The sequence below is a fragment of the Nycticebus coucang genome, chromosome 5 (genome assembly GCF_027406575.1).
Source record: "Nycticebus coucang isolate mNycCou1 chromosome 5, mNycCou1.pri, whole genome shotgun sequence".
NCBI lineage: Eukaryota > Metazoa > Chordata > Mammalia > Primates > Lorisidae > Nycticebus > Nycticebus coucang.
In genome coordinates this window covers 133,986,912-134,011,857 of record NC_069784.1, presented here as the reverse complement: position 1 = coordinate 134,011,857, position 24,946 = coordinate 133,986,912, and the positions used below count along the sequence as shown (strand labels likewise).

At 41.1% G+C, this 24,946-nt stretch overlaps 1 pseudogene; it reads right to left on the bottom strand.

Moving 5' to 3' along the window:
* Positions 1-2,316: 2,316 nt before the first annotated feature.
* Positions 2,317-3,233, bottom strand: LOC128586488 (cysteine and histidine-rich domain-containing protein 1-like; annotated as a pseudogene).
* Between the last annotated feature and the right edge of the window lie 21,713 nt (positions 3,234-24,946).

The window sequence follows — 24,946 nt, the reverse complement described above, 5'->3', positions numbered from 1 at the left end:
GTTATTGTGTTAAGACATTTATATTCTACATTTACTAAGTTTCACATGTAGCCTTGTAAGATGCACCACAGGTGTCCTAGAGGGGTTATTTAGTTGCTGTGTAACTTCACCCATCTCATGTTGAGTAATTATGGATCTGATTGTACAATTATAAGGTGGTTGATTTTTTTTGAAGTTAAACAATTTTTTTATTAACTTTTTGACAAACTGATAATAAAGCAAATTCTACCTAACTATAACTGTGTCCCTTTATATGTCATCTGAGATAAATATCCTTTATATTTTTATCTGGGCAACAAATTCAAAACTCTTAGGAGTAAGAAACAAAATAAGATGGTTACAAATGTAACCAAACTAAATACATAAGCTATATATATATAAAAAAGAAATCAGTCCTTTGTAACTAAATCTGAGGTTACAATAATCCACTTGCTTTAAATAACAGTTCAATCACATATAACAGATATTTTTTAGGGGAAAATAGCCTCAAAAAAGAAGCATTAAAAAAGGTATTCTAAACATTACCTATAATCAAATTATCAACTCCGCCCACAAAAATAAACAAGGCTTCATGTCTCTGAAATGAACAATTACTAAATCATAAAAGATTTTCTTTTAAAATTTTAAATACATCTCTAATACTAGACATTCATGCGTTCTATTTGGGTACAAATTTTACTGCTAAAAATCTGTAATGACATTTTAATGTCATGAAAGTGTGGTTGCCAGATTTTTTCATCTTTATTTGTAAAAGCTAAACCTTTTAGTAATTATATGACTACATGTAATTGTCATTTGCTAAGGGCAATAAAATGATGCATACATTTTATTAACTAAGATAGCACTTATGTAAATTTTTTCTTTATAAGAATTCCACTAATACCAAGAATTGGAAAACACTCAAGGAGTTTGAGAAACAAACTTTTTTCATTGTTAATATATACAAGCCCGATTAATCCCCAAATTTCTGCCATAGTCTGGCTTTCATAACATTTCTTAATTTTAGATTTTGTTTTGAGCTCTTGCTGGATCAAAAATGGATCAACTTAGTATAAACAATCTAATTTTGTCACTTATAGTTAATATAAATAAAATACAACATATAATCAACATTGTATCACTAAAATTGTGAAGCTCTTCAAGAAAACCTTAAAACAATTCCAAAAGAAGCTATTTAACACATAATAGATAGTTGTCATACAGTAAGTTCATACATGTAATTTTCTCACACCCTAATGTATTTCCACAAACCTTTTAAATCTGTGATTTTATGTAGTTTTCCATCAGGGAGGATTTTATATGTAACAAAGTTTTTAAGAGGGTTTAATCTGTAAATCAGGCACAATTTAGTCATACCACCATACAAAGATATCATCAGAAAAGATTTTTAACATTATTGTTTTGTCTTACAAAATGGTGAATTTTAACCAAATTGATACCCCTGCAATTCCATTTGTTTCCTATACTCTTAAATCATGTTTGGCAAATAATGTAAGTTTGATGTAATTTTGAAAGTCAGTTAGTTGTAAACAAATTCTTATTTGTTAACCAATACACATCTTCTCCTGTAGCTATATACCTCTTCCTCCTTAAAAAGTGATCAATGCCACATAAAAAAAGGTAGAGCTTCATCTCAAGTATCTTCAAGTATCAGAGGAACGTAAAACCCATGAAAAGACAGATTAAAAATAGGACATTTTATCTTGCTTTACTAATCATGGTAGGATAGATGTGAAAAAAAGTTGCTTAGTATTTCTCTGACGCTCTGTGTATGAGCCATATTCCAGCTTCTTCAAGTGCAGGACACACCATGCTCCTGTAAGTGAGAAATGAATAACCAATCTTACATAACTCAAAAGGAAGGTGGGAGGCACAAAAAAGTAAATGGACTTTGGCTTTAAAAAAACTAATCTTGACCCTGAAATGCCGGATTCAGAAATAACACACGACTAAAGATGACAGCAGCAAGCTGCCACTTCACACAGTGAGAATTCTGAAACAGGGAATAGCTTCTTTTCCCCTCTTCCCTCAATCTGTTCTATCTTTTTTTTTTTATTAAATCATAGCTGTGTCCATTAATGTGATCATGGGGCACCATACACTGGTTTTATAGACCATTTGACACATTTCATCACACTGGTTAACATGGCCTTCCTGGCATTTTCTTAGTTATTGTGCCAAGACACTTACATTCTTACATTTACCAAGTTTCACATGTACCCTTGTAAGATGCACTGCAGGTGTAATCCCACCAATCCTCCCTCTGCCCCCCTCCCTTGCCCTCTTCCCCCATTCTTAGGTTGTAACTGGGTTATCGCTTTCTATCTTCTTTTTTGTGTTTCCGGGCTTCTTGGCTGCAGGCAGTTCAAGGCTCCCCCACTGCGCAGGCTCAGCTTTTCTCATGTTGATCTCAATCTTGGTGGCAGTCATAGTTACGTAACTTCGCTTTATATCAATCACACCCCATAATTTAACATTTTGATGAAATTCCTTCTCTCCTTCAAATACAATGTGCACATTTAACGATGTACTATTTGCTTCTACTCGACTAAGGTCAGGAAGTGAATTTTTAACATATACTGAAACGGTGACCTCACCCCCAGTCTGACTCCAATCATGCCTACATGGAACAACTTTTTGCCCAGCATCCTTTTTGGTCCACATGTGTTTCCTCTTGGGCTAAGAATGTATAAAAATCAGAAGTTTTTCTTCTGCAACAGCTCCAATATTTCATCCCCTCATGAAAAATAGGTATTCCAGAATGATAAACACAGACTTCTTCTAGACTTTGTAGACCCTATGTCTTTGAACATCCTCCATTTTTACATGAGGTTCCGATCTTAATTTCATCACTATCTTCCTCTTTCTTATCTTCTTCATTCCCCAATGACAGCTTAAGTTTATCAAGTGCCTGTTTTAGGGAAGCAGATATTTTTAATTCCAAATTTGTTATTGGTTCATCTGGGCTGGGCCTTTTTATTGCTTCTACTGGTTTGGGGGCTTGAATGGTGTGCTCCTGAAATTTAGGTTTCAACTCGGAGAGCTCTTTCCTCTCGGAAGTCTTGACTTGGGGTTTGACAGGCTCGGGGGCTTCTCACTGCTGTGTCTGCCTTTTGTACAGCCCTTTAATGCATCGTGAAAGACCGGAACACCTGGGTGGTACGTGCAAGCATCGTCGGAATTGCTTTCAGGATCGATGCGCTGGCCGATCGATTGTAGCACAGCAAGGCCATCTTCTGTCTCGGCCGTCGCAGGCACGACCCCAACCCCGGGAGACCCCGACCCCGAGAGACGCCCCCAGCCGCGCTCACCCCCCATCCCCCGTCCCAGCGCTGGTCTCACGGCCTATAAGCTGTTTTAAATTACTTTCAAACTCCATTTTTTATTAATCATGATAACATTTTCTATAGAAACTGATTTTCTAGAAAAAAGGAAATTGACTTTGAAGGAAGAATTTGCCCCTAAACCGCCAACCAAAGTGACCGAGCTTATTCACTCCCCTCCCCAAACCCATTTGTAAGTTGATCTCTTAGCAAAGGAAAAAAGGCTTTCCATTTTTATGACTTATATGGTATGAAATAAAGTCTCTGCCTCTACCCTGTGACCACTTCTGACTTCACTGCGTTCTGCGGCTTGTTCTTACCATGCGGGGAGGGGTGGAAGTGCCCGGAGCACATACTTCTACACTGCCTTGTGGACAACCTTTCTGAAAGAGTTGATTCGCCCACAGGGCTGAGGGGCCTGGGCTGTTTTCTTTCTCCTCTTCTCACATGCTTTCTATTTTAATTGAGAATTGGCTATTCCTTCTCTACCAGCCAACAGAAGCATCTCGTGATCATCCTGACCACAACTTCACAGCACTAGGTTGTTTCTTTTAATGAATCTTCACTGTAAATCTCACGTGCCCAGGCAAAGTCTGGGACAAAAACTCACCCAAACCCCAAACCCTGAAATAACTGCCAAGGCATTCCCCAGGGTGTATTTGATTGAAGGGCTGTGTTACAGTCTTCTGTAAACACCATTAATAGCCTTCACTCTCTTCTAGAAAGGCAAGGAGGGAAGCCAGATGTGTTTGTGAATGACTTAACAATGGCTAACAGAATGGGGCCGGGCGGGACGGGTGTGGCTGAGGGCAGGAAGACGAGGTGGGGCAGAGGCTGCGGCTCCAACACACTGAGCAGGTAGGTGCCCAGTCACCCGCTTCACAGAGGCACTGGGTAGGGAGAGCACTAGTTCAGAGGGCACACAGGTTGTGCTCCAGAAAGGGCATCCAAGACTGCGGAGATATCCCAGGGGAACATTTGTGACACCCCACAAACAATTCCCAACTAGATAGCTCCACTTCCACCCTTCTGCTCTGTTCCAGAAAGTGTGGAGGAGTGCAAGTGAGAGTGATGCTATAATGGGGAGAGCCTTGAATCAGTTCTAACAGATGTTAGTACTTTAATGTCTACCTGTCATATTCCTTACAAATGATTCCAGCAACCCATGTCTTTCAGCAGCAAGTTCAAGGGCAAATCTGACTCCAAACATCCCAGAAGGAAAAGATGGCACGTTAAATAGGGGTAATTAGGAAAATTGTAATTTTGTGATCATTTCCAAGAAGCATGAATAAGCCTAAAAGAAATCAGTAAAGTTGGGTGAGGCACCCCAGGGCTGGTGACCAATGAGCTACATCTGGAGAGCAGACAGCTTCTGAGAGACCTAGAGAGGCCCCGGGTTATCTGCAGCCTTTGGGGGAGTCACTGATACCCCGCCACCCAAATCCTTCTGTTTTTTGATTTCCTGCTCATGAATGCCACTGAAAACTAGAGGGCGAGGGGGTGCATTGAAGCAGCCCTAGAATGTATCTTCTTTGGGTCTAGGGCCAGTGGGCAGTAGGTCAGGGGGCAAAGGGGAATGTCCAGCACAAGTGTCAATTGTGGTGGGAAGAAGCTGTTCACGAGCCCCAGAGCCAGAAAACCAGGGCAATCCGGATTGCCATCTGAATCTCCAGAACCTGTAGGCACAGAGCTGACCTGCAGTCTTAGTTCTCAGAGTTCCAGGCATCTGAGGAGCATGGGGCCTGATGCTGTCACTGAAATCAGGGGCAATATACAAGATGCTGAAACTTCATAGGACCCAGAGGTACATTTTGAGGCTGAGGAACCCAAATTCTGCCAGGCAGGGCATGAAGGTGGATGAGTCACAGTTAGAGGGAGCGAGGAGACCAGGTCCCTCTGTAAGCTGAACCATGGTGGCAAAGGGTAAAGATGAAAGCCCGTTGATATAACCCAGACAGCCACGGAGACTGTGATAAATGGAGCAAGCCAAGTCACAACTGCCTGCACTTGAAAGGCATGTGCTAGGGGATATAAACACACTAAAACACATGTTTATAGGACTGCAATAATTATAATAATTTACCCATTTTTTCTTGAGGACTTAGGAAAATAAATCAAGTCTTTGTCCAGACACACTGTGTAAAACACACATTCACACCAATAACTACATAAGCATTCACACCAATCTGAGCTTTGCCCCAATATTTTAACTCTGCAAAACTTAAGAGTGGCTCAGTCTTGAGGGAACCATATTTACCACACACTGTGTCTTTACAGGAACCCTCCTCCAGGTGGGGGGCACTTTATTCTTTAATAGGAGGACCCACGGTAAGTTTGTCCTGGTCTAGTTGTGTTGCTTCTTCCTGAAACTGGAGGCTTGGACAAGTGACACTTTCTTCCAGGGCAATTAGAGCCTTCGCACAAGATATTCTTCCTAGAATTCTATGGCTATTGTCTTTAGAGATTGTGTTTAGAACCTTTAATGATCTTTTTGCCATAGTTCCCTAGGGAAAAAGTCAAAGTCATCAATTAAGTTACCCATAGAACACTTCAAGCCAACAGTCTTTTAGGAAAATAAAAAATGGCCTTAGTAACAAAGACACCAGATATAATCAAGTCAGGATGAGGTCGTCATGGATTAGGGTGCCCTAAATTCAATGACTGGTGTCCTGGACTAAGAGGAGAGGATTCAGACACAAAGAAGGACAAATGCTGAGTTCCCCTTGGGCAGTGCTTGGTCCAGCTCTGTCCTTTCTGGTGAGAACCCACGTTCCATCTGCAAACCTGGCCAGTTTTGCCCCTTAGAGTCCCCCGAACAATCCTTCTTCTGGACAGCTCCTGGGGTACTCTTACTGTCTAGAAAAGCGGACCCAAAGGCATTCACTGGCCCCCACCCCTAAGGTCAACTAACAGTAATTTACGGGTGAGTCTTTCTAAACCTGCCTTGGATGCTGGGCACATATTGGGTGAGGCCATTTCCTGACAGCAGCTGGGGTGGTGCACTGAGGGTGGAGCTGGGAGAAAAGCAGCTATTAGTGGGACCTGCTCCTTCCAGTCCTCATCCGAGCCTCCAAGGTGGTGATTTCCATCCTCAGATGTGTGCTTGATGTGTTTCCACAGCCTTTCCTGGTTGCACCCAAAGATGATGACCCTGCCCCAACTGAAGCCCCCTTAGAGGACCAGGAAACCAGTGGCCATGATGAGGGTGAAGGTGAAGACCCTGCACACTCGCAGGTCCACTGTGCTTCCCAGGGCTCCAGACCTCTCCTTCTGATGCTGGGGAGAGAGGGCTACCTGGGGAGGGGCCTGCTGAGAGGTGTATGGGGGCAAGACAGTGGATTCGTGGGCACCTGGTCAATCCCCAAGCACAGCATCTAACCGTACAGCCAGCGTGCAGAGCCACTAAGTGCCCCCATAACTGACCAAAACAACCAAGATAGCACATTTCTCAGAACAGCTTAGCATTTTATTGGTTGCCTTCATGTGTTGCATTTACTTGACTGACGCAAATAGATATTCCCATACTCTTGGAGGCCAGATACAAAAGATAGAGATGTATTGTGAGGACCCCAAGGGGACAAGTAGCCACATGGGATGTCAGCTCCTTCTGAGCTGTTCAGTCACCCCAATCCTCAGAGCTTCTGAAGTAGGGCTATAAGAGGCTTCATGGAGAGGTGAGAAGGGCATGAAATGCCCTGAAGCCAAGCACCCTGGGTCCGTCCTGGCATCATCCACACCAAGGAAGAGGGTCTGAAAGATTTGCTTTGCCACTGCCCATCCTGGGTGCCTCTCCAGGCAGCCTCATGCAAATCACTGCACACTCTGCTCAGACCCTGGTTGTCCCTGGTTTGGGCACCTGGAAGACCCAGTTCAGGGGCCGTGCTGTGTCCGCCTGCCACACCGTGTGATCAGGATCACTGGGAGTGAGAAGTTCCACTTGGAGTGGGTCTCCCCTGAAGGGAAAATGCCCTAGCAGGCACCAACATTCAGCTAGCACCTCCATTCCAGCACTTTCCATGATTACACATAGCCTAACTCTCATGGCAGTTTTAAATATGGGGGAAGCAGTGACAAGGACACTCACAGAATTAACTCATTCACTTCTGTGAAGCAGGAACGAATGTTCACAACACAAGCTGGAGTGGGCAGAATGTCCTTTTGCTTTTCATAATTAGATAGATTTCTGGGTCTGAGCCCCATCAGTTAGAAAGTGAACACATCCAGACCTGATTCATTTCTAGACATGTGGAAATCTCAGTCAAAAGCCGTGTTTTTCTTGGAGTCTTGGGGCTTCATGCTCAGTTTTGGTGTCAAGTTCTCTTATCTTTTCCTTCCCTGGATTATGCCAATGTGAGCCCTGATGGTGGGAGATGGGATGTCCCCATCTTGGGGACCTGCTTCTGGCCCCAGGGTCCAGGTGTCGCTCACCCCAGATGGCCCTCGTCAGATGGACGGTGACCAGTGGGAGGCTCCCTCCTGTGCTGGCTGGACAAAGTGCCAGTGCAAGTCCCACCTTGACTGGACCCCTGAAGCTGGGGACACAGCACTGGTTCTTGTCTTATCTGGACCCTCAAACTTCAAGAGGGCAATTCTATCCAGAGCCAGCACCTCTGCTCCAAGACCCCCCCACTCTGCTCATGTCCCACATCCTTGCTCCATCTTCAGCTCTTGGGCCCCTTCCCAGTCCAGGAACACAGACCAAATCTGGATGCTAGGAAGGGAGGAGAGGCAGGGAAATGACCTGGTCTCCTTTCGAACCCTTTCTGTCTTATATCTGGCTCAGCAGCTCCTGAAGTCAATAGTAAATAATGTTCCATTTGTGTTTTCTGGCCCCAAAGTAGCCAGTGTCCTAAGTCAGTGTTTGGGCCCCAGAACAGAACCTAAAGGAAGGGAAGGAGGGGGGCAGGGCACAGTCTAGGCAGGTTGGGCAGGGCTGGCTTTCCCTCCTTCAAGTCTCTGTTCACATATCCATGTGTCCACAGAGCAGGGCCTCACCCTGCACTGCCCACCAGTGTTCCCAGTCCTGAAACCCTGTTTTATCTTTCTTCATAGCATGTTATCACCTGCTAATATATTTATTTTACTTGTTCATTATTTACCCCATTATTCTCCCGACCCCCCCCACTACATCCCAATACCAAAATGCAATCTCCTGAGGGCGGGGCTTTCTCCAGCACCTAGAACAATACCAGGCATGATATCAACTCGGCAGAAATATTTATTGGGTGTTAATTAATGAATTGATTACAAAACAATAAGCTCTCACTTAAACTGGTTTTACCATAAAGACCGAGTCCGAGTCCTACGAAATTTCTCTGTTGGAAACACATTGTTTCTACACGCCATCGCCCTGAGCTCACCAGCACATGGGACAGTGTGAGAGCACAGCAGCAAAAGGAGGAGGTGAGATTTCCCTTCTGTCCCCCTCACTCAGACTCAGGGCCTCTTCCCTTCCCCACCGTAGTAAAACAGACCGGTAGATAAATGCCGTTATGGTCTACATATTTCCATCATCTTGCAGCACCCAAAGAACCTAACACAGAGTAAGGGACAGCAGAAATAAAGGTCAAGGAAAAGCATAGAAAACTTTGGGGGTAGGGAGGAGGGGCAGACGTTGTTAGAAACCTAGCTGGATGTCGTGCAAGAGTCATCACTTACCATTTGCCAGCCCAAGATTCTTTCCCATGCTAGAAACATTCCCAAGCCAGCACTGGTGTCAACAGCTTACCCAAAGATTATGTATCCATCCATTTCCATGGTAAATACAGTAAACATGAAAAAACAAAGCATTCCAATTTGAATAATAAGGTTAATTTCTCTCTGTTGATAATATTTTTCATGGCTGTGAAGATAGTGGGATAACAGTTTGACAAAAAAAAAGTTTGAGCAAGCAAAAGTGCAAACATTATGTAACTATGGTTATCAAAGGCCCACGATTTCAGACACATAAACACATGTAATTGGCAGAATTGGGGAAAATATCGAGGTGTGCCTTATACCAAGGAAGCTCTCTGTGCTGCAGTTCATTTGCACAGACTTCCTGTTATTGCCTTGGGTCCTTCCATTGTTTAGCTTAGCATAGATTCCCTAACAGGAGCCTAATATTTTCTTGGCTACCGGCTTTCAACACCCAGTTCATCTGTAACTCTGGTTGTTCCCTTTGTCTCTGCTGTTGCAGTCAATTCTGGCTTTGGTTTTCCACTGCTGCTTCTCCAATTTTTGTTTTATGATGCTCAATAATCTGGTGTGTGCAATAATGTATAGTCTAGCGAGGGGTCATCTGTGCTCAACTTGACCTTGGCTTTTTTAAGTGCTGTATATAAGCAAGTTTGAACCTTGGTGTCAGCTAATCTTTCTTTCGGGACATGTGGGAGTAGCTACACAATGTCAGTAGCAAACTGAATACTCAGCATCCATTGAGAGTTTCGTTTTCAACTAAGTGAAATTGATACCAAAGATAATCTGATGTATTGGGAGATATGCATGATTACTCCCACATCATCTACACTTTGACATTAATGTTAAATAAAACCTGGCAATGAAATACTGGCAAAATTTTTATACTGTTATCTTGCGGAAGGAGTGGATCTGGGATGGGGATGTAATTCCAGGCTCTGAGCACAGTGGAGGTGCTTGTTTATCAGGGGAGAATGGGACCCCCAAGCAAAAGCACTAGAGCCCTTGGGCATAGGCCCTGCCACTCCTCAGTTACCAAGGGGCTTAGGAATTGTTCAATATTTTAAAATAACTACTCCAACTCTTTATCTTCTAAAATTTGGTGCCGTGGGTCAAATCTGATCTTCTCCAACCTCCTCCCATTATGATTCTGGAGGAGAGAGCTGCGTTTGTTGTCCTTAGGCTATCCTCAGGGCAGGGAAAGACATTCACGGCCCTCTGTCTGCCATTAAAAGAGGTTGTTACTCTGTCTGAGGACGAGATGAGTCCTGCTCCCTGCGTCTGGCCCAGAGAATCCTCAGCACTGGAAGAGGAGTGAGCAATGAGAACATGATGTCTTAGAAATACCGATTCATTAATGGGTCGCGGGCAGAACGCTCAGGCTCAGACCTCACAGGTACACCTTGTGTGCAATCTCAAGAGGAGAAATAAAAAGCATTCCCTAGATGGCTGTTCTGTGACTTCTCAGACACCTGCCCACCTGGGCAGGTATTGGCTACTTCCAGGCATTATGCCATGGGCTTGGCTTAATTAGTCATCGCAATTGCAGCTGAATATAAATTAGTCATCTAATATTGAGCTAATCTAAAAGTGTTAGGGGTTATTAACAAAAGTTAGAAATTGGGGTTACTAACAAAAGCTTAAAATTACTGATAAAAGAAGCTAAATATGACTAAGAACCTCATGGTCACTGGTATGAAATCAAATCAAATTTGAATTAAACACCATGACACTTCTGTTCTCCTCACTCTTCTCCATCTTGTAATGATTAATAATAAATCATGTTGTCTCTTCAAGTGAGGAGTTTTGGTCCCAGATGGCACTATGTGAGAAGCACGGCCACCTGTATTTTGAGTGGTGGGAATAATAGTGCCAGGTGAGGCTTGGTCTGAGCTGAGATGCCGGTGGGCTCCCGAGGAAGAATGCTATTTTGCCTTGCCTTGCATCTATCTCCTATAGTGGGAGAATGACAGATGATAGGAAAGGAGATGGATGCCTGAGGTTCATGCAGAAATAACTCAAATTTCAGGTCATAATTATCAATAAAGGAACACCTGCAGAGGGCTCGGGGGAGGGCCAGTTTGGCTGTGTGTTAGTAATTATTGAAGTTGAATGATCGGGGATGTGGCAGAAGGTGTTCATTAGACTGTCCTCTTTACTTTCGTATATGTTTGATAATTTCCATAAAGAAAAATTTTAAATAATACCACAGGAGCATATGGAAGAAATAATTTTCATATGTGTGGAAGACTGGGAAATTGGTTTCAAGGGAGAAGTGGTAATTACGAGAAAAATTTAAAAGATAGGCAAGATCTCAACAGATAAAGATAGATACGAGAGGTCAGTTTCTACTCAAATTCTGAGGAATTTCCTAGATCTTCATTGTCAGTCTCTGGTGGCCCTGGGGTACTTAGCTCTATCTGGCGGGGCGCATTCTGCCCCACAGATACAAGTAGCTACAAATCCTTCAGGGAATCCAAGCGATGACAACTCTTGTGGTCTTGCCAGATGCTCCCCCAGGTTTTGCAGGAGCTCCATCCCCCTGGTGCTTCTGAAAGGGAGTACAACAAGCATTCTGTTTTGGCCCGTCTGGTTATATATTAGGAATAATTGCAACTCAACTCCAATTTTCAGTAGGACATTTTTCCTGTGAAAAGTTGCAGTTAAAGCCATGTGTTCCAGCTTGAAAGAGGGGATAGCCCTCCTCATTCTGCTTGGGCCCCAACACCCCCTGCCATGGGAGCATTCCCCAGGCTGTATTCCCTGCATGGATGCCCACTTTAATCCAACACCCCAGGCTGGCCATACTCAGCATGAATGTCTTCCTCACCCTCTCCAGGCTGTGGCCGCACCCAAAGCCACCACCATACTCCACTATTCCATACTCTGCCCCCCCCCCCCCACATGGATTCCTGTCCCAGTCCCTGTGCTGGACCTCTCCCATATTGCGTGTGTGTCTTCTTCCTTCTGCCTAGGCTCCCACACCCATGCTAGCCTTCTTCTTATAGAAACACTATTCACCCCACTCCAGCTGCACCATCCCACAGTGGCCACACCACCAGGAGTGCTTCTTTAGTGCACACAGACTCTGACTCCCCACCCTGAGTCCCCTGCTTTGTGGCACCTCCTCTACTCTGTTTGAGTCCTGACTCCCTGCGCAGGAGGGAATGGCATTGTCCTCCTCCACACAGTGACAGTCTCCTCCACCTGCTGAGCTGTGACAACGTGCTCCCTCCACCCTATACAGGCTCTGACATTCTACTTGAACCTATCATGGCTTCTCCATGCACACCATGTATGCCTACCTTGCTAAGCCCACCACAAGGACTCTATAGCTTATTTATTACTATTATTTTCTTTTTTTAGTAAGGAAGGGAAAGGAAAATGAGGAGAGAAAGAGTCTTCGGGGGAGGGGGAAGGTTAGAATTATTGAGGTATGATTTGCATACAGTAACATTTACACTTTTTAAGTATACAGTTCTATAAATTCTTACAAATGCTGAAATAAGTAAATAAGTTAAAATATATCACCCTCAAATTTCCTCATATCCCTTTGGAGTTAATGCTTAACAGTAATGCTTTATTTTCCAAAACGTTTTTAGTGGTTTCCCTAGGATTTACTGTATATATAGCTTTAATTTATTATGTTCTACTTTCAAATAGGATTATACCATTTCACATAGTTTGAAAGAACTTTGTAACAATAAATTTCTAATTCCTTTCTTTTATCAAAAGACACAAGTACAATTGTCATATATTTTACTTTTACATATTGCATAAACTCAGCAGTTTAGTATAATACTAACTCACATAGTTAGTATTTTTACTTTAGGAAACCAACTGTCTCTTAGAGTGATCAAAAATAACAAATAATATATTTTAATTATGTCTTTTATCTCATTTCTTTTGCCTGAAGAACTTTAACATTTATTATAATACACGTCTGATGAAAATAAATTCAGGTTCTTTTTCAAGAAAAACTTTATTTCCCCTTGTTTTTGTGAAAGATAATGTTTTCTGGGTAGAGATTTCTGGTTTGATATATTCTTCCAGTGTATTAAAGGTATCAATCTATTGTCTTCTAGCTTTCATAGTTTCTGAAGATAAATCTTCTGTAATTCTTATCTTTGTTATTCCTCTCCATTACGGGTGGGTTTATTTCCCCCTCTAGCCACCCCCAAGCCTTTTTCTTTATCTTCTGTTTTCTAAAGTTTGAATATAAATGTCTACTTGTGTTGATTTTATTCTGCTTTTTAGTTTTTATTTCTCGTTATTTACCCTGGGGTTCTCTGACCTTCTTAGATCCGTGTCTTGATAGCTTTTGTTATTTTTGAGAAATTCTCAGCCTTTAAATATTTATTCGGCCCTTTTACCAGTATCTTCCCTGTCTGGAACTCCAATTAGCTATATTGTCCCAAACTCTTAGATACTCCAATCTTTGTCGGTCTATCTGTCTCTTTCTTTCTCTCTCTGTCTCACCTCTTTGTGTTTCAATTTGGCTAATGCCCAGACTGCTGTTTTTCTGTTTATGATACCCAAAAACCTATCTTTCAGTTTAATGAGTCTTTCCTCGTTGGCGTCTAGCCAATGAGTCCATCAAAGGAGTTCTTCATCTTTAATGCTGTTATTATTATATTTCTGGTATGTTGATTTGACCCGCATACTTTCCAGCTCTCTAATTAAATATCCCATCTATTTATGAGGCTGTCTTCCTTTCCTGTTAACATAATACTTATAGTTGTTTTAGAGTTTATTTGTAATAATTCTAATATTGGGCCATTAGAGTCTGGTTCTGCTAATTGCTCTATTTCTTTACAATAAGTTTGTTCCCCTCCCCCCAAATTTTTGTCTTATAGTTTTGTATTAAATGCTGGACATTGTGTGTAGAACAGTAAAAACAGAAGTAAAAATTTGTCTGGAAATGTTCATACCTCTTCTCGTGTAAGGCCATTCAAATGTGAGTCAGTCTAGTCAGGGATTGAGCAAGCTGGCTTTGGGTTTTGTATTTTGTTTTGTTTTGTTTTTATGTTGTTTTTATCTCAGTGCACCACCAGGATTGAATTTCTCTAATGGTGTCTTATTCTTAAGGTGAAATTCTGAAGTTCTATTTGGTTTTTCTGAGTGTTTTGTACTTCATTATCAGCTTTAAAATTGATCCCCATGTACTTGCATCACATAGTGTCTCCCTATGCTCTAGTTCCACCCCAAGAAACTTGCTTACTATTTTGTCCTTGCTAGGTCCGTAGGGGCAGCCAGTGTTCTCTGATGCCTTGGCCCAGACTTAGTGCTAGGAAGACTCTGTGTTCCTGGACCTAAAGATGGGATTTTCTTGTTGTTCCCATCCCTCTTTTCCTTGGCAGCCAAACTTTGCCTTGTATCTGTGGCAGGTATTAATCACAAAAAAGTCTCTTGATCCTCAACCCAGTGTAGGAGGTATCTATAATAGTTATATTGGTATAGAATCTCAGACTCAGAACTATTTCCTCTCCTTTCCCAGGGGTAAAGGGGTTTAACTGTTGTTCTGTCTGTCTTACAGCAGCAATGAATCTTTACTTGTTCCCTGGGATGCCAAAGTTTGTTCCCCTTTCCCCTAAAGACATTTACTCTGTGAGAGAAGAGGGGAAAAACTTCAAGCCCTTTTCTGAAATGGCAGCTCCTCTGCTTCCCAACACCTTCCCCATTAAAGGGGTTTCTGTCTATCTCCTGCCTTGCCTCTAAGCTTTCTGGTTCGGGGCTGGGTTTGAACCCACCACCTTTAGCATATGGGGCTGACGCCCTACTCCTTTGAGCCACAGGCACCACTGCCCCTAAGCTTTCTATAAGTAGTCTACCTTCTAATAATATATTATACTACTTCACACATTTTGTAAGAACTCTGCAATAACATATTTCTAATCTAGAGGAAGTCTTTGAAAAGACCCTGTGAGTCAGTGCCAACTTCCCTTATGTCTGGGACTTCCATGGATTCTGTACTGTGAATGTCAGTCCACTGTTAACGTTTTAAAATTCTTTAAAATTTTAGCTGATTTCTTTTTACTAATGCATATGGCAATTTCTCCTTCCTCCCATCCTTTTTGCAGGGAAGCCAGTCTGTGCACCTGGACTTTCCTGGGGGAGCCTATCATCTTTTAAATCTTGGTCTACTTGATTGCCCTCTGAGGTCAACTCAATGATGCATTCAAGAAATTCTGTGAAAATTTTTCTGGTTCTTCCCATCATTTCAGTGAGTTGATACCCTTCTAGGTTTCTACTTCCTATTCAGATTCCCAAGGAAGACTTTGAAGTCTTGAAATGATCTATCAGAATGGTTGAAGGCATAGTATAAGCTATGATTAATTATATAATTATATGAAAGGAAACTTTTAAATCAATGACAAAGAGAATTATAATTTAACAGAAAGAAATAAGCCTGTATTTACTCCAGAGTAAATTTCCTGATGTGAATCACTTCAGTAAAATTACACATACACACACGTGTATAAATAATGATTAATTGCTAGCCTTTGAAAAGGAAGACATTTTTGTCAACTTTTAAAATTAAAATATAATATATATTTAGGAATTCACATAAGGATAGAGCACAACAAGGGTATTTTTAGGATATATCTAACTTCTAGACATACCCAGGTGGTTAGAAATTGACTATTTTTTTCCATGTGAAGTGCTCAACTCCCACAGCAATAAGTAACAGAGGAGAATGGAAATAATTATGTTCTGAATTGAGCTACATATGTAGCTCTGCGTAACATCTTCTATTTTTCAACATATTTTCTCAAGTCCCAAAGACTTCTTGGATAAAGCTGAAGTGTCTTAAGTATCTTTTGCTCAAAAATTAAATAAGAATTGGACCTGTTATATTTGGAAACAAAAGCTCAAGTGTACTACTTACTTCCTTGCAAATGAGTCAAAAAATGTCCCTTTGGTTGGAAACTGAGAACATCAACTCCTGTCTTCTGTTACCTGGCTGGTGAGCAGGTTATGGACAATTAGGATTCCCACTCTAAATCAGAGGAAAAAGAACTTCTTATGATTTGCCCTTCTCCTTCCTCTAGGAACCAGATCCACCCTGGGCAGCCTCTATTTCAAAGGTTGTAGATTCTGCTAATGATATGACCTCAAGGAAAGGATTTATTTCAGAAGTTGAATTTTTATATCCAACTTTGACCCTTGGGGTATGCGGCTGACTCTGTCTTAAATAAGAGACTCAGTCCATGTTCTTCATAGAGTGGCTGCTATTTGTAAGCACTTCCTGGGAACCCAGATCCTCTGGAAACACATGACTTGCTGTCATCATTCACTACGTGTGCAGGGGCTGGCGTGGGGCGGTGTGGAAAGGAAACTCTCACACTCAGTTATGTGCAGTGCAATAACCAGTGAGGCTCAGAGAGGCAAGCAATTCACATGCATGGAAAGTAGCAAGGAGGTGCTGCACCAAAGACCTGAGGGGTCTTTAATTGAGCATGAAAAGTATGTACACGTGATGCAAAAAGTTAATCATGAACAGAAAGAAACACTAACCTCATCACTTAACACAAAGATAAGATCATTTTTCAACATGACGGTAAAGAACAAGGAAATAATAGGAAAAAAAACAAAAGAGAACATCTTAAAAACAATGTCATATAAACATAAGGTCAGAAAGTTACAAAAGAAAAGGGCATAATGCTGAGGGGGTGAGGTTCAGCTTCCTTGACTCTCCCATTCTGTACTTTGACATGCCCAGCAGATCTTCACTGATAATTGGTAAACATTTCGTTTAAACCCCCAGGTTGTCTTCGACCCTGTGCTGTGTGCACCACGGAGCGGGCGTGGCCTGAGGAATCCGGGCTCTGGTCAAGGGACCCTCTGGAATGTCAGTCTAAGCTATATTCTGTCCCTGATCGTTCACCCATAGCTCTAGCCCACAACTTGCTGCTTTTAAGTTTTGTGTTTCAGATCTTTGAGCCTCCCTCCCCTTTGTGTAATTCCCGTCAGATCACCAAGAAAACATTAGCAGAAGGTTTAATGCAGCTGAGTCTTGACCTCATTCTCCAATAATGGCAGAGTTCCCTTAGGAGTCACACTGTTCTTCAGACAAGGAGCCTATTTATCCGTTAATTCACTTTCTGTGGATCCATCCAGTATTTCACTTTCTCCTCTGACACCTTAAAGAAATCCCCTTGAATTTTATCCTCCATCATTGCATTTATTCCCAGATAAGGGAGATCAAAACATAGAATTGGATGTCAGCTTCATTCTGGAGTCTAGAATCTGGTTGTACCAGTAGATACAAAGGGCCAGAGTAACAAGGGAGTTTGGGATAACTTCCAGATTCCTCTGCTGGAAGCGTCAAGCCAAACTAGGCCAAAAGGCCCTGGACTCCTACTGCTGTCTCAGGGTTGACTGAGTCAGGAAGGATAAGGATTCCTACATAGAGAGGTGATAAATGCCTTGTAGTACACCTGACTTTCTCCAAGCCCGGGACATCCAGTGAATGCTCTAGGGACAAAGAAGCCCAGGTGTAGGGCATGTACCCAGCTGGCTTTGGGGTGTGGCTCTCTCTTCACTCAAAGAGATTGAAGTTCTGATAAAGAGATCATACTTCTCATTGGAGACCCAGAACTACCTCATCTAAACTCAGCACTTGAAAACCATCTTCCCTACAGGGGTGATTGAAGAGCCCTGATCTGAACCATAGCTTACAGGCTCCAGAACAAAGCCAATCTCCATTAGGGATCATCTCGCTCTTAGGGCAGCTCTTCTCCTTGATACAGTTGTATTTGTAAGACTTGCTGGCATTGGGGTGGCACCTATGGCTCAAAGGACTAGGGCACTGGCCCCATATACTAGAGGTGGCCAGTTCAAACCCAGCCCTGGCCAAAAACTGCAAGAAAAAAAAAAAAAAAAAAAGACTTCCTGGCATCCCTGCTTCTTCTTCTGCTGGTCTGCCAGGCTGGCAGCTCTGTTCCTGGCCTTTCAGCCCCTCCTGGACACCAGTGTCCTCTGAGGACCAGCTCACTCCATGGCTGATTCTGGCTGGTCTGCCTGGTTCTTTTAAGTATGTTAAGACTAATAACTTCTGAGTAGGTCTGAGTCCCACTGACCGACAAAGTATCATTGAGCTCAGCAAAATTCAGAGCTAAAAATGTACCTTCTTCAAGACATGATTGCAAGAGGGACTTTACCTAACAATTGCAATCAGTGTAACCTGGCTTATTGTACCCTCAATGAATCCTCAATAAAAAAAAATAATAATAATAATAAAAGTACCTTCTTTTTCTGTAAGATTATTCTCAAAATTATGAATATTGATTTCTATATTAGTTAACTTAAAATATAATTTTTTCTTATTATAGACTTATTGTTCATTATCCTATAAAGGAGAAATTATAGGTAGTTCACATTCCCAAAACTTACTGGGAAAAGGGATGCAAAATTCTAGGGTTTCAATTGGTTCCTCTTCAGTTTCGGCCCTGGCCCTTGTTGATTCATGCCTCTGGAGGTCCCGCAGTTCACTTCCAAGAAAATACTTGAGCAGCGAATGTTAAAGTCTTTTTAGGTGAAATAGATATTGAGATTGCTCTTCTGCATTAACAAAGTCACCCCTACAGCAAAGAATCTTCTTCTAAAGAAGTTTGCATTAAAGTGAGAAAAAATGATTTGCCATTTTAAAATTGCTAGTCTGATTCTCATGAGGCCTCAATCTTTAAACGCAAATGTTCGCATTTAACATGAGCTCTTTGCTCTGTCATTATATCATAAGCAGAGATTTGTGTTAATGAACTTTAATGTTCATGACAAGTATGGCTTTGATCCACATATTCTTAAGCAATTCAGGAGAGCTCTTGCTTATTAAACCCTGGCATGATGCTGAAGAATATAGTCCTCACCACAACCCTCAGAGGTAGGTTTTACAACTTCTGATCTGCAGATGAGGACACCGAGCTGCTCAGAGAAGACAGAGCTTCTGAAGGGAGATGGCAGCAGCCACTGGGCCAGATATAGAGCTTGTGTTCTGACTCCCTCTTCCAGATTTAAGCCATCATTCTCACCAAGTGACAAAGAATCACCCCTTCCAAACTCTTGAAGCCTTTCATTCCTTCGTGTTTTTTTTTTATTATTATTATTATTTTTTTTTAATGTTGGGGATTCATTGAGGGTACAATAAGCCAGTTACACTGATTGCAATTGTTAGGTAAAGTCCCTCTTGCAATCATGTCTTGCCCCCATAAAGTGTGACAAACACTAAGGCTGCATCCCCCTCCCTCCATCCCTCTTTCTGCTTCCCCCCCCATAACCTTAATTGTCATTAATTGTCCTCATATCAAGATTGAGTACATAGGATTCATGCTTCTCCATTCTTGTGATGCTTTACTAAGAATAATGTCTTCCACTTCCATCCAGGTTAATACGAAGGATGTGAAGTCTCCATTTTTTTTAATGGCTGAATAGTATTCCATGGTATACATATACCACAGCTTGTTAATCCATTCCTGGGTTGGTGGGCATTTAGGCTGTTTCCACATTTTGGCGATTGTAAATTGAGCTGCAATAAACAGTCTAGTACAAGTGTCCTTATGATAAAAGGATTTCTTTCCTTCTGGGTAGATGCCCAGTAATGGGATTGCAGGATCAAATGGGAGGTCTAGCTTGAGTGCTTTGAGGTTTCTCCATACTTCCTTCCAGAAAGGTTGTACTAGTTTGCAGTCCCACCAGCAGGGTAAAAGTGTTCCCTTCTCTCCACATCCACGCCAGCATCTGTAGTTTTGAGATTTTGTGATGTGGGCCATTCTCACTGGGGTTAGATGATATCTCAGGGTTGTTTTGATTTGCATTTCTCTAATATATAGAGATGATGAACATTTTTTCATGTGTTTGTTAGCCATTCGTCTGTCATCTTTAGAGAAAGTTCTATTCATGTCTCTTGCCCATTGATATAAGGGATTGTTGGCTTTTTTCATGTGGATTAATTTGAGTTCTCTATAGATCCTAGTTATCAAGCTTTTGTCTGATTGAAAATATGCAAATGTCCTTTCCCATTGTGTAGGTTATCTCTTTGCTTTGGTTATTGTCTCCTTAGCTGTACAGAAGCTTTTCAGTTTAATGAAGTCCCATTTGTTTATTTTTGTTGTTGTTGCAATTGCCATGGCAGTCTTCTTCATGAAGTCTTTCCCCAGGCCAATATCTTCCAGTGTTTTTCCTATGCTTTCTTGGAGGATTTTTATTGTTTCATGCCTTAAATTTAAGTCCTTTATCCATCTTGAATCAATTTTCGTGAGTGGGGAAAGGTGTGGGTCCAGTTTCAGTCTTTTACATGTAGACATCCAGTTCTTCCAACACCATTTATTGAATCGGGAGTCTTTCCCCCAAGGTAAGTTCTTGTTTGGTTTATCGAAGATTAGGTGGTTGTAAGATGTTAGTTTCATTTCTTGGTTTTCAATTTGATTCTAAGTGTCTATGTCTCTGGTTCTGTGCCAGTACCATGCTGTCTTGAGCACTATGGCTTTGTAGTACAGACTAAAATCTGGTATGCTGATGCCCCCAGCTTTATTTTTATTACTAAGAACTGCCTTAGCTATACGGGGTTTTTTCTGGTTCTATACAAAACGCAGAATCATTTTTTCCAAATCTTGAAAGTACGATGTAGGTACTTTGATAGGAATGGCATTGAATAGGTAGATTGCTTTGGGAAGTATAGACATTTTAACAATGTTGATTCTTCCCATCCATGAGCATGGTCTGTTCTTCCATTTGTTAATATCCTCTGCTATTTCCTTTCTGAGGATTTCATAGTTTTCTTTATAGAGGTCCTTCACCTCCTTCGTTAGGTATATTCCTAGGTATTTCATTTTCTTTGAAACTATGGTGAAGGGAGTTGTGTTCTTAATTAGCTTCTCATCTTGACTGTTATTGGTGTATACAAAGGCTAATGACTTGTGGACATTGATTTTATATCCTGAAACATTACTGTATTTTTTGATGGCTTCTAGGAGTCTTGTGGTTAAGTCTTTGGGGTTCTCTAAGTATAAGATCATGTCATCAGCAAAGAGGGAGAGTTTGACCTCCTCTGCTCCCATTTGGATTCCCTTTATTTCCTTGTCTTGCCTAATTGTATTGGCTAGAACTTCCAGCACTATGTTGAATAGTAAAGGTGACAGAGGACGACCTTGTCTGGTTCCAGTTCTAAGAGGAAAAGCTTTCAGTTTTACTCCATTCAGTAAAATATTGGCTGTGGGTTTGTCATAGATAGCTTCAATCAGTTTTAGAAATGTGCCACCTATGCCTATACTCTTCAGTGTTCTAATTAGAAAAGGATGCTGGATTTTATCAAATGCTTTTTCTGCATCTATTGAGAGGATCATGTGATCTTTATTTTTGCCTCTGTTAATATGGTGGATAACGTTTATGGACTTGCGTATGTTAAACCAGACTTGCATCCCTGGGATGAAGCCTACTTGATCATGATGAATGACTTTTTTGATGATAAGCTGTAATCTATTGGCTAGGATTTTGTTGAGAATTTTTCCATCTATGTTCATGAGTGAGATTGGTCTGAAATTCTCCTTTTTGTTTGGGTCTTTTCCTGGTTTTGGTATCAGGGTGATGGTTGCTTCATAGAATGTGTTGGGGAAGATTCCTTCTTCCTCAATTTTTTGGAATAATTTCTGCAGTACAGGAATAAGCTCTTCCTTGAAGGTTTGATAGAATTCTGGAGTGAAGCCATCTGGACCAGGGCATTTTTTAGTTGGAAGCTTTTTTATTGTTTCTTTGATCTCAGTGCTTGAAATTGGTCTGTTCAGGAGGTCTATTTCTTCCTGGCTAAGTCTAGGGAGAGGGTGTGATTCCAAATACTGATCCATTTCCTTCACATTGTCAAATTTCTGGGCATAGAGTTTCTGGTAGTATTCAGAGATGATCTCTTGTATCTCTGTGGGATCAGTTGTTATTTCCACTTTATCGTTTCTGATTGAGGTTACTAGAGATTTTACTTTTCTATTCCTCGTTAGTCTGGCCAATGGTTTATCTATTTTATTTATTTTTTCAAAAAACCAACTCCTTGTTTCATTAATTTTCTGAATGATTCTTTTGTTTTCAATTTCATTGATCTCTGATTTGATTTTGGATATTTCTTTTCTTCTACTGAGTTTAGGCTTAGATTGTTCTTCTTTTTCCAATTCCATAAGATCTCTTGTGAGATTGTTGATGTGCTCTCTTTCTGTTTTTTGAATGTAGGCATCTAAAGCGATGAATTTTCCTCTCAAAACTGCTTTTGCAGTATCCCACAGGTTTTGATAGCTTGTGTCTTCATTGTTGTTATGCTCAAGGAAGTTAATGATTTCCTGTTTTATTTCTTCCTGCACCCATCTGTTATTCAACAGAAGATTGTTTAATTTCCATGCCTTTGGGTGGGGTCAAGCATTTTTGTTAGAGTTGAGTTCCACCTTTAGTGCCTTATGGTCTGAAAAGATACAAGGTAAAATTTCAATTATTTTGATTCTGTTGATATTTGTTTTGTGTCCCAGGATATGATCAATTTTGGAGAATGTTCCATGGGGTGATGAGAAGAATGTATATTCTTTATCTTTGGGATGGAGTGTTCTATATGCATCTATCAAGTAGAGTTGTTCTAGGGTCTCATTTAAATCTCTTATATCTTTGTTTAATTTCTGTTTAGAGGATCTGTCCAGCTCTGTAAGAGGAGTGTTAAAGTCCCCTGTTATGATGGTATTATCAGATATCATATTGCTCAGACTGAGTAAGGTCTGCTTCAAGAATCTGGGAGCATTTAAATTGGGTGCATAAATATTTAGAATTGAAATGTCTTCTTGTTGTAGTTTTCCCTTGACCAATAAAAAGTGACCATCTTTGTCTTTTTTGACTTTAGTTGCTGTAAGTCCACATGTATCTGAAAATAAGATTGCAACTCCTCTTTTCTTCTGAATTCCATTTGCCTGAAAAATTGTCTTCCAACCCTTGACTCAGAGCCTTAATTTGTCTTTTGAAGCCAGGTGTGTTTCTTGCAGACAGCAAATGGATGGCTTGTGTTTTTTAATCCAGTCAGCCAATCTATGTCTCTTCAGTGGGGAATTCAAGCCATTAACATTTATTGAGATAATTGATAAGTGTGGTAATATTCTATTCGTCTTATTTGGTGAGAGTCCATTGCTTAGTTTTATCTTTTGCTTCAGTGTGGAGGTTAGGTTCTGTCCTTTGATTTGTGAGTTCTTACTTTGCTGCTGATCCATTGTGGTGGTCAGTGTGCAGAACAGGTTGAAGTATTTCCTGTAGAGCTGGTCTTGTTGTGGCGAATTTCCTCAATGTTTGTATATCCGTAAATGATTTGATTTCTCCATCAATTTTGAAGCTTAGCTTAGCAGGGTACAGAATTCTGGGCTGAAAATTGTTCTGTTTAAGTAGATTAAAGGTAGATGACCATTGTCTTCTTGCTTGGAAAGTTTCATTAGAGAAGTCTGCGGTCACTCTGATGGATTTGCCCCTGTAGGTCAACTGGCGCTTACTCCTGGCAGCTTGCAGAATCCTTTCTTTTGTCTTGACTTTGGACAGGTTCATCACAATGTGTCTTGGAGGAGCTCGGTTAGAGTTGAGGCGACCTGGGGTCCGATAGCCCTCTGAAAGCAGTGTGTCAGAATCTTTGGTGATGTTTGGGAAATTTTCTTTTATAATATTCTCTAGTATGGCTTCCATTCCTCTGGGGCATTCTTCTTCCCCTTCTGGAATTCCTATAACTCGTATGTTGGAACGCTTCATAAAGTCCCATAATTCTGACAGTGAACGTTCTGCTTTCTCTCTCTTCTTTTCTGCCTCTTTTACTGTCTGAGTTATCTCAAGAACTTTGTCTTCTACCTCTGAAATTCTTTCTTCTGCATGGTCTAACCTGTTGCTGATACTTTCCATTGCATCTTTAAGTTCCCTAATTGACTGTTTCAGTTCCTTCAGCTCTGCTATATCATTTTTATATTCTTCATATGGTTCATCTCTTATTTGATTCTGTTTTTGGATTTCCTTTTGGTTATTTTCCACTTTATTAGCAATTTCCTTCATTGTTTCCATCATTTCTTTCATTGTTTTCAACATGTGTATTCTAAATTCCCTTTCTGTCATTCCTAACATTTCTTTACAGGTGGAATCATCTGCAGTAGCTACCTCATGGTCCCTTGGTGGGGTTGTTCTAGACTGGTTCTTCATGTTGCCTGGAGTTTTCTGCTGATTCTTCCTCATGAGTGATTTCTTTTATCTGTTTCCTTGCCCTAATTTTCCTTTCACTTCCTCTTGCTCTTTGAGTTCTTGTGCCTGTGGACTAAGGGTTACAGGACCAGACGGGTGAGAAGGTTGAAGAGCAAAAAAGGGATGAAAGAAAGGAGGACCGAGTGATAAGAAAAAAAATAAAGATAGAGAAAGGGGAGCGGGTGGGTATAAGGAATATTGACAAAAAGAAGAGAGGCACAGAAAGAGGGAGACAGGACAATATAGGTGTACAGTAGGGTACTTTGACACAACCTTAAAAAACCCCACCTTCTGGGGGTGCCCAGTTGGGTGGTTCCCTTGAGGTCAGCAGCTCTTTGCTAACCTGATCAGACACAGTACCCCACCTCCACCAAGTAGAGAGGAAAGACAAAAATGCTATAAATCAAACCAAAACAAGCAAACAGAAAACTTTACGGGGATAAAATTGGGTGAAAAACCAAATGATAATGGTAGAAACACTAGCAAAAATGAAGTTCTAGTTATTAAAAAAGGCAGCAATGGGAAATTATAATTAAACTAGAAAAATTGAGAAAGAAAAAGGGATCTGTATGGAAAAGATTGAAATTAAAAAACAAAAGAACATCCACAATGTCAAAATAAACAACAACAACAAAAAAAACCAAACAAAAAAAAAAGAAAAAAATACACAACCAAAAACATAGCAGTTTATATATGTTATTGAATATTGTCTGGGCAACACT